The following is a 17,660-nucleotide window of genomic DNA, read 5'->3' as shown; positions in this document are numbered from 1 at the left end:
GGCAGCACCGCTCGCCATTAATGAGAATGTGATGCCGTCCAGGAGCTTCATGGGACACTGGACATGATAGAAAAATTGCACACTGTCCTTCTTCATCTTCGTAACAGTAGCACTGATCTCGCTGATGAAAGAATAACACTGGAGTCAGTCAAATGCTGATAAAGTGCTTAGAACCATAAAAAAAATCAGTGTGTGTACAGTCCAGGAGTGTGAGTGTGTGTTAATGGAACTGTGCATGTGTGTGTGTGTGCAATTATGGGTTGCTGTAGGATGTTGAGAATATGTAAAGCTTTTAACATGCTATGGTTTCAGCACAATAAGTGTTTAAGATATTAAATTTTTTAATAAGATGTTTAATAATATGTTTAACATGCTGGTTTTATTTAGCATGCTAATTTAACAAGATAAATGTTTAACATGCTAGTTTTTAAAAGGGCGAGTGTTTAACATAATAGTTTAACAAGATAAATGTTTAACATGCTAGTTTTTAAAGGGTGAGTGTTTAACATGCTAGTTTTTAACAGGGTTAGTGTTTAACATGCTAGTTTAACAAGATAAATGATTAACATGCTAGTTTTTAAAAGGGTGAGTGTTTAACATGCTAGTTTAACAAGGTGAGTGTTTTAACATGCTACTTTTTAACAACACAAGTGTTTAACATGCTAGTTTTTAAAAGGGCGAGTGTTTAACATGCTAGTTTAACAAGATAATTGCTTAACATGCAAGTTTTTTAAAAGGGTGAGTGTTTTAACAAGCTAGTTTTTAATAACACAAGTGTTTAACATGCTAGTTTTTAAAAGGGTGAGTGTTTAACATGCTAGTTTAACAAGGTGAGTGTTTTAACATGCTAGTTTAACAAGGTGAGTGTTTTAACATGCTACTTTTTAACAACACAAGTGTTTAACATGCTAGTTTTTAAAAGGGCGAGTGTTTAACATGCTAGTTTAACAAGATAAATGATTAACATGCTAGTTTTTAAAAGGGTGAGTGTTTAACATGCTAGTTTAACAAGGTGAGTGTTTTAACATGCTACTTTTTAACAACACAAGTGTTTAACATGCTAGTTTTTAAAAGGGCGAGTGTTTAACATGCTAGTTTAACAAGATAATTGCTTAACATGCAAGTTTTTTAAAAGGATGAGTGTTTTAACAAGCTAGTTTTTAATAACACAAGTGTTTAACATGCTAGTTTTTAAAAGGGTGAGTGTTTAACATGCTAGTTTAACAAGGTGAGTGTTTTAACATGCTAGTTTAACAAGGTGAGTGTTTTAACATGCTACTTTTTAACAACACAAGTGTTTAACATGCTAGTTTTTAAAAGGGCGAGTGTTTAACATGCTAGTTTAACAAGATAATTGTTTAACATGCAAGTTTTTTAAAAGGGTGAGTGTTTTAACAAGCTAGTTTTTAATAACAAGTGTTTAACATGCTAGTTTTTAAAAGGGTGAGTGTTTAACATGCTAGTTTAACAAGGTGAGTGTTTTAACATGCTACTTTTTAACAACACAAGTGTTTAACATGCTAGTTTTTAAAAGGGCGAGTGTTTAACATGCTAGTTTAACAAGATAATTGTTTAACATGCAAGTTTTTTAAAAGGGTGAGTGTTTTAACAAGCTAGTTTTTAATAACACAAGTGTTTAACATGCTAGTTTTTAAAAGGGTGAGTGTTTAACATGCTAGTTTAACAAGGTGAGTGTTTTAACATGCTAGTTTTTAACAACACAAGTGTTTAACATGCTAGTTTTTAAAAAGGGTGAGTGTTTAACAAGGTGAGTTTTAACAATGCAAGTGTTTAACATGCTAGTTTAACAAGATAAATGTTTAACATGCTAGTTTTTAAAAAAGGTGAGTGTTTAACATGCTAGTTGCACAAGGTGAATGTTTTAACATCCTGGTTATTAACAATGCAAGTGTTTAACATGCTAGTTTTTAAAAGGGCGACTGTTTAACATGCTAGTTTAACAAGATAAATGTTTAACATGCTAGTTTTTAAAAAGGGCAAGTGTTTAGCATGCTAGTTTAACAAGGTGAGTGTTTTAACATGCTAGTTTAACAAGGTGAGTGTTTTAACATGCTAGTTTTTAACAACGCAAGTGTTTAACATGCTAGTTTTTTAACAGGGTAGTATTTAACATGCTAGTGGGGATAGTATTTAACATACTAGTTTAACAAGATAAATGTTTAACATGCTAGTTTTTAAAAAGGATGAGTGTTTAACATGCTAGTTTAACAAGGTGTTTTAACATGCTAGTTTTTAACAACGCAAGTGTTTAACATGCTAGTTTTTTAAAAGGGTTAGTATTTAACATGCTAGTGGGGATATTATTTAACATGCTAGTTTAACAAGATAAATGTTTAACATGCTAGTTTTTAAAAAGGATGATTGTTTAACATGCTAGTTTAACAAGGTGAGTGTTTTAACATGCTAGTTTTTAACATGCTAGTTTAACAAGATAAATGTTTAACATGCTAGTTTTTAAAAAGGATGATTGTTTAACATGCTAGTTTAACAAGGTGAGTGTTTTAACATGCTAGTTTTTAACAACGCAAGTGTTTCACATGCTATGTTTGAACAAGGTGATTGTTGTACATGCTAGTTTAACAAGGTGAATGTTTAACATACTATTTTTTTAACAAGGTGAGGGTTTGACTTTCTAGTATTTTAACAAGTCAATTGTTTAACTTTTTAGTTTTTAACAACGCAAGTGTTTAACATGCTAGTTTTTAAAAGGGCAAGTTTTTAAAAGTGCAAGTGTTTAACAAGGTGACTGTTTTTAATGATGGTTTTTGACAATGCAAGGGTTTAACATGCTATTTTTTTAACGAGTCTTTAACATGCTATGTTTGAACAAAAAGAATGCTAGTTTAACAAGGTGGATGTTTAACATGCTAGTTGTTTTTTAACAAGGTGAGGCTCTAACATGGCGGCACGGTGGTGTAGCGGTTAGCGCTGTCGCCTCACAGCAAGAAGGTCCGGGTTCGAGCCTCGTGGCTGGCAAGGGCCTTTCTGTGTGGAGTTTGCATGTTCTCCCCATGTCCGCGTGGGTTTTCTCTGGTTTCCCCCCACAGTCCAAAGACATGCAGGTTAGGTTAACTGGAGACTCTAAATTGACCGTAGGTGTGAATGTGAGTGTGAATGGTTGTCTGTGTCTATGTGTCAGCCCTGTGATGACCTGGCGACTTGTCCAGGGTGTACCCCGCCTTTCGCCTGTAGTCAGCTGGGATAGGCTCCAGCTTGCCTGCGACCCTGTAGAACAGGATAAAGCGGCTACAGATAATGAGATGAGGCTTTAACATGCTCGTGTTTTAACAAGATGAGTGCTGTACATATTTTTTTTTAGCAAGTCAATTGTTTAACTTTCTAGTTTCGTTTTTTAACAAGGTGAGTAACATGCTAGCTTTTTGTTTGTTTTGGGTTTTTTAACAGGGTGAGGATTTAACATTCTAGTTTTTAACAAGGTGAGTGCCTAACCTATGACTTATTCATCTCATCTCATCTCATTATCTGTAGCCGCTTTATCCTGTTCTACAGGGTCGCAGGCAAGCTGGAGCCTATCCCAGCTGACTACGGGCGAAAGGCGGGGTACACCCTGGACAAGTCGCCAGGTCATCACAGGGCTGTTGAACATACTAGTTTGTTTGTTTTTTAACAAGAAGAGTGTTGAACATGCTAGTTTTTCAGAGTCTTCAACATGCTGCTTTTTTAGAGAGTATTTAGCACGCTAGTTTTTAACAACGCCAGTGTTTAACAGGCTAATTTTTTTTTTTTAAACAAGGAGAGTGTTCAACATGCTAGTGTTTTAACAAGATGGGTGTTGCACATGCTATTTTTTATAAGTCAAGTTTTTAACATGGTCGATTTTAACATTTTGAGCATTTAACATGCTAGGCTTTAACACGGCAGGTGTTTAACAGTCTAAATTTTTTCAACAAGATGAGTGTTTAGCATGCTAGTTTTTAACAAGATGATGATTGAATAGGATAGCTTTAAACAAAATAAGTGTTTAACATGTTGTGTCATGCTAAGATAATAGTTTTTTGCTGGTTTTGATTTTTTCCCTTTTTTATGCTGTATCTAATGGACTTTCTTCAGTTCACTCTCAAAAAGCTTGCCGGTTCTTCCCTTCCTTATATCATTAATTGGATGTTTCTCCAATATTTGGCCTACAAGTTTCAGGAAAAAAAGTTTCTTGACTTTCTGGGCTCGTTTCAACACAGCCAACATTCCAAATTAATTTGTTAGCTCACCATAAACAGAGCATTTCCATGCCAATCAGTGGAGGTGCTCTTCTGTGCCCGCCTTATTCATCTTCCACAGCCATTTCCCCTCAGCGGTCTCCCTTCACTTACTCTGCTTAATTTCTATTAATGGCTTTGCATTCTCGCATTTAAATAAAATCGAATGGTAGACGGGGACCGTTCACTGCGCATGAGTTGAATATACATCGCCATTATGAAGCGTAAATGTGTTGGCAGGCGAGTAATTCCTCTGTGCTTGCTGTATGTTTCTGTGCATCATTCCAGTGACCAGATTGATCAGTGTGTCTGCATTATTTCTGCTCAGTGCTGAATCCTACTGCCCTGAGACTCAGTGTGGGTGTGAGTATGGGGCTGGGCTCAAATTGCTCATGTTTCTGTAACTGATGTATACTAAATGGAGAAAAAAAACAGGCTTTGTCCTACATACAGGACACAGATAGATAGATAAATACTGTATGGTAGTTTGCATAAGTATTCACCCCCCTGCCCCTGAACTTTTCCACATTTTGTAATGTTACAACCTGGAATTGAAAGACACTTAATTGGGATTTTTTTCCCCTTTTTTTTTAAATAATGGCATTATATGTCATGAATCGGCGGCACGGTGGTGTAATGGTTAGTGCTGTCGCCTCACAGCAAGAAGGTCCGGGTTCGATCCCCGTGGCCGGCGAGGGCCTTTCTGTGCGGAGTTTGCATGTTCTCCCCGTGTCCGCGTGGGTTTCCTCCGGGTGCTCCGGTTTCTCCCACAGTCCAAAGACATGCAGGTTAGGTTAACTGGTGACTCTAAATTGACCGTAGGTGTGAGTGTGAATGGTTGTCTGTGTCTATGTGTCAGCCCTGTGATGACCTGGCGACTTGTCCAGGGTGTACCCCGCCTTTCGCCCGTAGTCAGCTGGGATAGGCTCCAGCTTGCCTGTGACCCTGTAGAACAGGATAAAGCGGCTAGAGATAATGAGATGAGATGTCATGAATCTACACAAAGTGAGCAAAATTATTTACAATTTATAAAGATGTACAACCCCAATTCCAAAAAAACTTGGGACACTGTGTAAAACTAATAAAAATAGAATGTGAAGATTTGCAAATCATGGAAACCCTATATTTAATTGAAAATCATACAAAGACAACATATCAAATGTTGAAACTGAGAAATTGTATTGTTTTTTGAAAAATATATGCTCCTTTTGAATTTTATATCAGCAACACATTTTAAAAAAATGGAACGGGGCAACAAAAGACTGAAAAAATTATGTAATGCTAAAAAAAAGTTAATGAGGTTAATTGGCAACAGGTCAGTTGCCATGATTGGGTATAAAAAGAGCATCCCAGAGAGGCGGAGTGTCTCAGAAGTAAAGATGGGGAGGGGTTCAGCACTCTGTGAAAGACTGTGTGGGCAAACAGTGCAACAATTTAAGAATAACGGTCCTCAATGTAAAATTGTAAAGAACTTGGGGATCACATCATCTATGGTACATAATATCATTAAAAAAGATTCAGAGAATCTGGAGAAATCTCTGTATGCAAGAGACAAGGCTGAAAACTGACATTGGATGCCTGTGATCTTCAAGTGACACTGCATTAAAAGCAGACACGTGTCTGTAGTGGAAATCACTGTATGGGCTCAGGAACACTTCAGAAAACCATCGTCTGTGAAAACAGTTAATTACTGCATCCACAAATGCAAGTTAAAACCAGATATAAACAATATCCAGAAACACCTCCACCTTCTCTGGGCCCAAGCTCTTTTATAATGGACTGAGGCGAAGTGGAAAACTGGCCTGAGGTCTGATGAATCAAAAGTAGAAATTCTGTTTAGAAATCATGGACACCACGTCCTCCAGGCTAAAGAGGAGAGGGACCATCCGGCTTGTTAACAGTGTGCAGTTCAAAAGCCAACATCTGTGATGGTATGAGGGTGCATTAGTGCACATGACATGGGTAGCTTGTACATCTGGGAAGGCATCATTAATGCTGAATGATATAAACACATTTCAAAGCAATATGCTGCCATCGAGACAAAATCTTTTTCAGGGAAGGCCTTCCTTCTTTCAGCAAGACAATGCCAAACCGCTTTCTGCGCATACTGTATTAAAACTGCATGGCTCTGTAGTAAAAGAGTCCAGGTGCTAAACTAGCCTGCCTGCAGTCCAGACCTGTCTCTCATTTAAAACATTTGGTGCATTATGAAGCACAAAATATAACAAAGGAAGAGACCCCAAACTGTTGAGCAACTGAAATTGTATATCAGGCAAGAATGGGACAACATTTCTCTTTTAAAACTACAGTAATTGGTCTCCTCAGTTCCCAAACGTTTACAGAGTGTTGCTAAAACTAGAGGTGATGCAGCACAGTGGTAAACCATGTCCCAACTTTTTTGAAACATGTTGCTGATATCAGTTTCAAAATGAGTATATATTTTTTTAAAAAATTCTCAGTTTCAACATTTTGATATGTTGTCTTTGTACTATTTTCAATAAAATTTAGGGTTTCCATGATTTTGCAAATGATCACATTCTGTTGTTATTTACCGTTTACACAGCATCCCATCTTTTTTGGAATTGGGGTTGTACTGATGTGCTAGCAGTTGTAGGTGTACTAGAAGAGAAGTAAACTATCAGGGAACAATAGACGTTCCTGCTTTAAAGCATGGCCTTTCTCTCTCTTTTGACTCGTTTAATCTCGGAAAAATCCAGTGTCTCTGTCAGCAGAATTGTTTGTGACACAGAGACCTAAATTAAAAAAAAAAATCTCTGGGAACAAGTTTCTCTCTTCAAGACATGTTTTCGGGCGGCACGGTGGTGTAGTGGTTAGCGCTGTCGCCTCACAGCAAGAAGGTCCGGGTTCGAGCCCCGTGGCCGGCGAGGGCCTTTCTGTGTGGAGTTTGCATGTTCTCCCCGTGTCCGCGTGGGTTTCCTCCGGGTGCTCCGGTTTCCCCCACAGTCCAAATACATGCAGGTTAGGTTAACTGGTGACTCTAAATTGACCGTAGATGTGAATGTGAGTGTGAATGGTTGTCTGTGTCTATGTGTCAGCCCTGTGATGACCTGGCGACTTGTCCAGGGTGTACCCCGCCTTTCACCCGTAGTCAGCTGGGATAGGCTCCAGCTTGCCTGTGACCCTGTAGAACAGGATAAAGCGGCTACAGATAATGAGATGAGATGAGAAGACATGTCTTTGCTAAAGCTATACTATACTAGAATTAGACCATTGGTACAGCAAATCATTTCTAGGTCAATGGTTTTCTAATTACATTCATGGCAGTTCTCGTTATTACTAGAAAACAGGCTAGCACGTGTTGTGCTGGACCTTTTGTGTAGTTGTTTTTTCTGCATCATTTGACATCGGTGCAACACATCAAGTATGTTGGTTAATTCATAATTGTTAAGCTGTTTGATTATTCAAACATTCAAAGAGAATTGACTCGTACCTTGAAGCCAGCAGGACGTATCATTCCAGCTCAATTGTTAGCATTGTGCAGGGCTGAAGTTTAGTTTTTAGGGTTTTTTTTTTTTTGCCATTTGAACTTGTTCACATACCCATGAGGATTTCAGGCGGCCAGAGCCTGAGTTAAGACAAGCACTGTATAATGGAAATTCTGTATGTCTTCAAAGTTTGACTCCCACACTGAGAAAATGCAGAACAGCATACATACATCATCTTCCCATCTATAGGACCCTTAGTTTTTCCATTTTTTATGGACTGTGTACATGTTCTGCTTTATGTATAAACTAAAATCAGTATGAAGGTGTCTTGCTGATTATTACATTTGCAAATCAGTATTCAAGATAAAGGTAAGTCATTTTAAACACAGGTAAACTGTCCTTCATAACCTAATGTTTCAAATACATAACATTAATAGAACCCTCTGTAGCACTTTTGTTGTTGTTGTTTTGTCTGTTCCAGCCCATTATAACTACAATTTACCTGAAAATGCAATCATTAAAATAGTTATTTTTGCAATTAACATCTCATGAAATGTACAGTGCCAAATCAGAAAATGTTGGGATGGTATGGGGAACGAAAATGCAAATAAAAAAAAAAGAAAGCAGTGATTTTACTTTGACTTGTATTTCATTGCAGACAGAATGAACCCAAAATATTTCATGTTTTTTTTTGGTCAACTTCATTTCATTTGTTAAAATTCACCCATTCCTGCTTTTCAAACCTGCAGCACATTCCAAAAAGAATTATTTAAGGGTGAGTAATGATGTAAAACAATTAAATAATTGTGTGATTTGAAACAGGTGACGTTACCAGGTGATTGTGATCATGATTTAGTACAAAATCAGTATCCAGGAAAGGCCCGAGTCTTTGAAGAGCGACAATAGGCCAAGGATCTCCGGTTTGTCAAGAAATGCATGAGAAAAGTATCGAAAGAATTAACAACTTTGTTCAAGATGATATTTTTCCATTACGAAGGCAGAGCTGTGGAAGAAGAGGGTGTCCCCTCTGTCCCCAATAGAGAATGTGTGGTGAATTTTTTTTTTTTAAACAAAAAATGACAATGACAACCCTGTATTGGTGCACACCTTAAGACCTGTTTGCAGGAAGAATGGGACAAAATAACACCTGAACCACTTCATGGCTTGGTGTCTTCAGTCCCCAAACATCTTTTAAGTGTTGTGAGAAGGAACAGCAACATTATAAAGTTGTAAATGCTCTACCATCCCAACTTTTTTAAATGTGTTGTAAGAATTAAAATTGAAACGTGTTTATTTTGAGAAAAAACCCCAATACAATTCATGAGGTAAAACATCAAATAATGTGCACCATCTGTCTCAAAAGACGATGGTATCCACTTCAATGAGGACAAATTTGGTATTTCACATGCTTTGCCCTCATGTTTGTACATGAGGCTAGAGTGTTCTCTTCAGGGCTGAAAGCCAGGGCAGAAATAAGGAGGACTGAGTTGCCCATGCTGTAATCCCCCTCTCTCAGCATCCCAAGTGTGACCCGAAGGAAAGGCAAGGGCCAATACGTCCAGCACTTGTTCAGCTGCTGAAGCTGTCAGAGAGATATTCCATGAATAACCAAACTGCCTATTAGGGCTTCTCTCTGGTGTTTGAATTTGAGGTACACCTCCCCTAGACCAACTGCCAAATGGCTCAAATGGCTGAGTTTAATCTACCCTTCTCCATAACAGGATTCTGTTTAACCCATACATGGGACCCTGATGGGTGCTACTATTCCAGGTCAGAATGGACCTGGGAGTGATGGTAACTATGGGGTAATTCCACATTCCCCAGAACTCCAGAACTAGAGCTTCACCACTGGTTGCAGTTTCTTGTCATACCCAGGATTAAAAGAGATATATAAATATAATGTGCAGTTGTATTATTTGGAGTGCAATACAGGTCAAAGATTATTTACAAATCACTGTTTTCAGTTTCAACTTCAACATACCGTCCCAACGTTTTCTGATTTGGGGTTGTTGTTGTTTTTATCCATTAGTTTATCAAAAATGTACATTCTACGGTAGCTCCACAACTTTTCTCTCAACTCTGTTACCTGAACACCTTCACCCCATGAAATATTTGAAATATTCCACAAGCCAACCTGTTCAACAGGAAGTCGCATTATCCAGTTCCTGAAGATCTCATGAAGAAAAAAGTTTTCATTTTTTCTTTTCAACAAGACAAGAAGCCTTTTATTTATGACACGTACACTCAAGCACAGACTTAAGCATGGTGAAATTTCTCCTCTGAATTTAACCCATCTGAAGCAGTGCACACACAAGTGAGCAATGAGCACACACACATACCCAGAGCAGTGGGCAGCTATACTACAGTGCCTGGGGAGCAGTTAAAGGTTTGGTGCTTGGCCCAAGGGCAATTCAGCCCAGCCTCAGGCCATGGCTACCCCATGTTAACCTAACTGCATGTCTTTGAACTTTTTGGTAATTTTGTAATATTGACTAACAAACTTTTGATCCCCCGTTGGGGAAATTCACAAGATGAGGTCACTTTGAAGATACCACCTTGTTACCATGATTATAGATTAAAAGTAAATAATTAATTTAAAAATACAACATCCACATGTGGGTAGCACGGTGGTGTAGTGGTTAGCACTGTCGCCTCACAGCAAGAAGGTCCGGGTTCGAGCCCCGTGGCCGGTGAGGGCCTTTCTGTGTGGAGTTTGCATGTTCTCCCCGTGTCCATGTGGGTTTCCTCCGGGTGCTCCGGTTTCCCCCACAGTCCAAAGACATGCAGGTTAGGTTAACTGGTGACTCTAAATTGACCGTAGGTGTGAATGTGAGTATGAATGGTTGTCTGTGTCTGTGTCAGCCCTGTGATGACCTGGCGACTTGTCCAGGGTGTACCCTGCCTCTCGCCCGTAGTCAGCTGGGATAGGCTCCAGCTTGCCTGCGACCCTGTAGAACAGGATAAAGCGGCTAGAGATGATGAGATGAGATGAGATGACATCCATATGTCATTAGAATGGATGCTAATTATGTGCATTTGCTAATAATCCTAAAAATGCAACCTTGTTACTTATTTAAGAGCAAAATGGAGCCAGTGTCGTCAAATAAGAATTGTAGAAGTGAGGTGTTCCAGGTTTTTTTGTTTTGTTTTTTTTCTGAGATGGATTATTGATGGTAAAGGCCTATCTTTTTATGTTCAATGTTAAAATATTTAAGTTTAATTTTAAGACAGAATGGCTAAATCACACCCCAATCATAGAAACCCATGATAGAGAGATTTTAGGAAAGATGTTTATCTTTACTTTCCTATCCTGTATTCTTGAAATAAATTGCCTGATGCACTTTTTCAGATTCTGGTAATTTCTCCAGTCCATGTGGTTCAAAGGTGGAGGAAAAAAAAAAAGACCACCACAAGATTTCAATTTAAATTTCATTGGGAAAACGTGAAGCATGAAAAGAAATATTTGAGCTGTCTGGGTAGCCTTTACACAAGGATTAAATTCCCCTCAAAATTTATTAATCAAATCAAACATAGGATTTACAGCCTTGGCTTATTAGTTCTGGGAGTTTGCTGCCGGATAGCATGAGCGACAGGTCCTCGGCTCCCTTGTGAAACTGCAGCAGGGTCTGGTTCAGCCTCGCTGAAACACGCACAAGGGACCGGTCTCTGTTTTCTCAGTCGTTGTGTGTCACACTGGAGCTAATCGCGGTTATTCAGTCCAATCCCAAGTTCAGGGGCCATATCTGTTGCAAAAACAGTGCAAGCCGAGCTGCATTTCAGCACCAGTGTCATATAAAGTTTACTGTGGAACATGGAGGACTGGGGAAGGCGGCAGGTCTATGTTTATCTGTCTATGCACAGGGCGGGTTATTGGTCCACTGAGGCCTATGATGTTCGGATGTAGCTGGGTCAGACTCACAGAGCTGTCTTCATTCTGCATCTGAGAGCCAAGTTATCCTTCTGCACTGGACAGCTGAGCTCCTTATTTACTAAGATCCCAAATAAGTGATAAAGTAATAATGTGCAATGTCTAATCTGACCAGTTGAATGGGTAGTTAGTGGGTGTGGTTTAGGCAAAGAATAATCATGTAAATGAGGCAAAAAAAAAAACCTGTGACATGCCAGTTTGTGCCTGTTTTATGCACCTAGGGTTAATAGTAACAGGGCAGCACGGTGACATAGTGGTTAGCACCGTCACCTCACAGCAAGAAGGTTCTGGGTTCGAGCCCAGTGGCCGACAGGGGCCTTTCTATATGGAGTTTGCATATTCTTCCCATGTCTGGTGGGTATGCTCTGGTTTCCCCCCACAGTCCAAAGGCATGTAGTTAAGTTAACTGGCTACTGTAAATTGCCCGAATGTGTGAGTGCCACCCTACTGGTGGCACTCATGGTTCGCCTCAAGCCCTGCTCAGGTACGGCAGTGATGAGAATTAACAGTCAACAAAAAGTACCTAAGTCTCACAAGCATTTCAGTGCAAAACTCTCTGATATTTTGTGAACATGGCAAACTTGGAATTTGAAAATATACCTGAATTGCATTCTGGAGCCGAGAGTCTAGTGTTTACACTAAATGCTTTCACTCCTTCTACATTGGATTTCTCATAATATGACATTGAACATGTATAGAAAATGGTGAGTAGCTCTTCCTTGTTTGTTTTTAGGATAAGTGTGAGCCTGAAGACTAACCAATTAAGCTTAATTTTAACTGCATGAACAAAATCACACTCTCCCAGGAATAATGAAAATACAGCACCAGCCAACATATTTGCACCAGAATTACTCAGCAGGTTCAGGTTGGTGTTTTCCTTTAAGTTTAAGTCAAGTTAGGTCCGGAGACCTGCAACTGGTATCCTGCAATCCAGTACTACCTGCTGCAGGGTCGGGTAGTAAAATACTGTTGTAGTAGGGTCAGGTGACTAAACCGTCTCCACTACCGTCTCCTTGGAGTTTGGTGATGGTGACTGGGACACCCATATGGAATTAAATACAAGATCCATCTAAAGGGCGTTGGCTCTGGAAAGCCAGCGACGGCCATCCAGCAACTCCGTCCAGTCGATTGTGGAATGGCGCCCCTTCAGTTACCAGTATGCTAGCCTTTCATTTCTCAGTGAAGCACCTACAGCCCTTTAAGGGTTAAGGCATGCTGAACCAGAACCTTTTCTTTTAAAGGTAGACTGCCTTTCAGATTTTTCAAGTGTAGGTCATAAAAAGAATTTTCCCCGACACCACCCAATTATTTTTCTTTAGTGGACCAAAAGCTACTGAATTCAAATCACAGACTTCCAATTTTATTAGTTTTTTTTAAAATAGAACAATTAATGAATTTAGGGCCACGTGACCCTAAATTCTCCGCTATTTTTTCCTGCTTAACCATGATACTATATCATGCATCACGTGGTGGTCTTTCCCTGTTTGCGCAGGGCATTGTGGGATACAAATTTGAAACAGGAAAGAAAAATGGAGGATGTGAGTATGCGAATGAAATGTGAAAGACCGACTACAGTAACGGAAAGTGAGAAGAAAAGACATTTTGTTGCGAAAGAAAGGAAACGCAGGACCAAACTAATAAATATTGGTGGTCAGTGAGCACCTCCAGTGTGATCAGCTGTTTGTTTAGCGACACAATGATGGAACTGTCAGTGCACAGTCAGAGGTAAACCTGTAGATGGCAGTAATGCAACACTGAGGATGCCAGCTGCCATAAAACCCAAAAGCAGAAGGAAAAGAAGAAAGGTAAACCTGCGCATGCACACACAGACTTCCTCTGTCTGCTTGACTGTGCAAAGTGAGCGATTTCATGCACATGATTTGTTCAGGAATCCCCTCAAATTAAATAACTTCCCAGTCACAGGCCTGATATTTTGTGAGATATTACAGAAATAAACATATCACAATCAGTGCGTTTACATGCACATCCAAATCGAGCTACTGTCGGTAATCGAGCTAAGGGTCCCAGCAGGGGTGCCAGAGAAATCCAATCCTACATGCACACAAGGAAATCGAGCTATTGTGTGAGGTACATTGTGCACCCGAGCCACAGGTGGCGCTACACACTCCATCGTGTTGGTACACTTCCGGTTGTCGTCATGAAGAAGAGGAGTGATTTCCACTTTACATTCACACCACATGTCATTGCCACCTGTTGGCTACAAACTGTCCTGCGCAGACCACTGTTTTGTAAGACAACTTATTTTGCACAATTGTATATTTTTCTAAAGTCCATTTTTTGCTTACAATTTAACTTATGTCTTAATAAACACACAAAAAGTTCAATTGTTTTTGTTTTTTGTCTCCTTGTTCCTCCTGACCTCTTCTGCTGCTCGCTGCTACTACTACTGTTGTCATGCCGACCGAGGCTGTTGTGTTTCCCGCTTGTGGTCTCGTCACTCGTCACTTCCGGAAGGAAAGTAAGTAGCTCGACTACGTAGCTCGATAGGGTTTACATGCACTAAGTAGCTCGGCTACAATCGCATAATCTAGGTCGCGTAGGTCGATTACGAGAAATCCAGTTCGTTTCGATTTCAGCCGAGCTAAGGTGTTTCCATGGCATTTAGAACTTCGATTTCAGTCGAGCTACAGCAGAAATTCGATTTTCTCTATGTGCATGTAAACGCACTGAATGACCAAATTTCAGAGGGAGCTAAATTTCACTGATTTTATGAACTCAAAAGGCCGTATAGCTTTAAATATAACGATCAAAGGCTGTGCTTTTGCCATGATGCACAAATTTAGCTATTCTTCGTGTGCAACCACATGACAAAATAGTGTTACATATGCATCCGCTGCCATGTTGGATGATATACAAATCCTAAATGCTGTCTCGTGTGAACAATAACTGTGATGCATCTCTGACTTTCTCAAAATATTATGATTCTGTGGAGTCCTCTGCCATGTCAAGATTCAGAGAAAAAGTTGAAATTTGTGGCTTTGACCTGTGTAAAGCTGTCCGATTATACAGAGGATTTAGCCTCACTACCACTGCTTGAATACCCTGATAGTTCACAATATCTTGTTCGACAAACTTCGTGGACAACCAATGCACAAACGAAGGCTTATAAAAGTCTAGATGCCTACAATTTCTTTGTGTTCGGCTGGGTTGGTAGCCTTCTCACCAAAGAATTAAAAGATGACCGGGTGCTTGTTCATGCTCATGTAAACCATTCTCAACAATCTCAAGAAACACTGCTCAAAAGTTCAATTTAATCAGCAATGAACTCTTACCAGATATAAAGTGGTCACCACACACATGGGTGTAATTAGCTTTTTCCTCAGTTAAGTCCTTACGATGTATGCTTTTGAACCACAGTGTAGGCACAGCGTTCTCTGGACAGTTAATCTGTTTTGTCGCTGTTTTTAATTATTTTGGGAATTCTGAAGAACCATTTCTCTGTCACGAGTAGCATTACTACCGTGATTATATCCCACACACAAAGGAGGCACTGTCTTTCTTCAAGGGCAATGAAATAAAAAAAAAAAATCATGAAGCGTTGCAGCAGCTCACACATCAAGCGCCGCTATCTTGGTCATCATCCAACATGGCAGACTTCCGGTTTGGAAAACAAGTGTGATGTCACATGCATGCGAAGAGTAAAGGGGAGACCATAAGGGCAACAGTGGTAACTACTGGATTGATCTGTATTTTCTAGTACTTGTCCTAGTGTGTGTGTGTGTGTGTGTGTGTGTCTGAGACAACTATAAATTAAAATCAGTGAAGAAAACATTGCACCCTTGCACCAAAACATCTCACATTATTGGACTATTGATCAGCACTGTTTTGAAAATGAGAGAATGGTGACATATAATAAAACGTCTGATGGATGATTTGCATTGTGTGTATTGATCAACTGTCACTCAGATGACTAACCGTTAACTGTTCTCCAAGTAACCCTGGCTTGCTGTGGCTTTAAAACAGTGTTCAGGGTGAACTCACACCTTGTGGTTTCACATTAACCCAATTGGCCTCCTCAAGCCATTTCGGCCTGCTGTAACCCCACTTTATAGCACACAACTGCAGAGGGGAACAATGTCGAAAGTTTTACTGTGCTACTGGAGTGATGAGGTGTGCAAGTGTGCTGTGTTTATTGTGGGCCAAGGGTGTAATGGAGGCCAGGCTCATTTTGTTTACTGTCTCTCTTTTTTTTTTTTTTTCAGTCATTTATGAAGGAGGAAGTGGGGATTGGGACATGGAGTGTGAAGAGCACATTAGAGGATTCAGAGCTCGGGGCACTGCCTGTAATCTCGTCTCTTTTACACTGAGATTTGCAGACAGGTGCATTCACAAGTGAAGGGCTCTTGGTACTTGGCCCCCTGAACTTTTAGGCTAATTCACCATAAGATCCAATTTAAACAATAAAACATGTTAAATAATAACCATCAGCACTTTGCTCTCGGCACTCTCTCCCTGTGTGTGTGTGTGTGTGTGTGTGTGTGTGTGTGTGTGTGTGTGTGTGTGTGTGTGTGTTAATCAAAGCACAGCAACACACTAGAAGTGTTGATGTAACTGAAAGGGTGTTAATAGATATAAGCTAGCATCCAAATGTGTCCATTTGCTCTTTGTAACATAACTTAAATATTTCATTTATCTCATTTGGCTGATGCTTTTATCCAAAGTGACCTTACATTAAAAACCGTGCCATCAATAATATATTAATACAGCAATATTATCTTTTATTATGAATCCAGTAGCAATTTAGGGGAAAAAATGTAATTGCAAAATGAAAAGTAGCAACAACAAACTAGCTAGAGCCTGTAACTAAAGTCACAGTAATTTGCACTAGCTGTTACAACTGGGACATCTGGTCACTGTACCCTATAGATCCGGAATGGTAAGAGATAGAGAATGACGCTTGGTGAGGAAAATTTCGTCCTGCTACCCTGAACAAAATTTAAAAAAAACCTGCGACCCTGTAGAACAGGATAAAGTGGCTAGAGATAATGATGAGAAAAACCTGATTGAAAAAATCATGAAAATTGACCATTATAAGTGATTGAAAAAAATCCCATCTTTCATGGATCATTCCAGATCAGTGATCCAGATCAGCACCAAAAGTCATACCAATGTAATTCAGCCCAGAGGTATTCTTCTTGTGAAATTTGGTGATTGGTTGAAACCTGAGGGACAAATGGCATCCAAAAAACATTAGGAGGAGAAGTAGTAGAAAGATCTTGAGAGAATAACAATTTGCAGCAGCGCTGCTAGCGCAAATTAAAAACAGCCAACTCGGAAATATGAATACTAACTCAAAGGGGCAGTCCTTATTGAACATCTCATCTCATTATCTGTAGCCACTTTATCCTGTTCTATAGGGTCGCAGGCAAGCTGGAGCCTATCCCAGCTGACTACGGGCAAAAGGCGGGGTACACCCTGGACAAGTCGCCAGGTCATCACAGGGCTGACACATAGACACAGACAACCATTCACACTCACATTCACACCTATGGTCAATTTAGAGTCACCAGTTAACCTAACCTGCATGTCTTTGGACTGTGGGGGAAACCGGAGCACCCGGAGGAAACCCACGCGGACACGGGGAGAACATGCAAACTCCACACAGAAAGGCCCTCGCCGGCCACGGGGCTCGAACCCGGACCTTCTTGCTGTGAGGCGACAGCGCTAACCACTACACCACCGTGCCGCCCCCTTATTGAACATCACATACTCATTGCTGATTGGCTACACAGAATGTCTCAGTCTGACAGAAAACGGAAAGCTAAAGGATGAGCATATGGAAATATGAGCCTAATGTGTCAGCTGATACTTTTTTTCATGCTTTATTTTTTTTTTTTTATTTGTCAGCTCCGGTGCTGTGTAAACATTCAGAATACGTGGATACGCTGTGCTGAGCTCTAGCTGGCATCTCATTGGACAACGTCACTGTGACATCCACCTTCCTGATTCGCTGGCGTTGGTCATGTGAGGCGACTGCTGAAAAACGGCGCGGACTTCCGCCTTGTATCACCTTTCATTAAAGAGTATAAA

Source organism: Neoarius graeffei, chromosome 22 (genome assembly GCF_027579695.1).
Source record: "Neoarius graeffei isolate fNeoGra1 chromosome 22, fNeoGra1.pri, whole genome shotgun sequence".
NCBI lineage: Eukaryota > Metazoa > Chordata > Actinopteri > Siluriformes > Ariidae > Neoarius > Neoarius graeffei.
The sequence above is the reverse complement of the archived record's forward strand: the minus strand, read 5'-3'. Positions refer to the sequence as shown.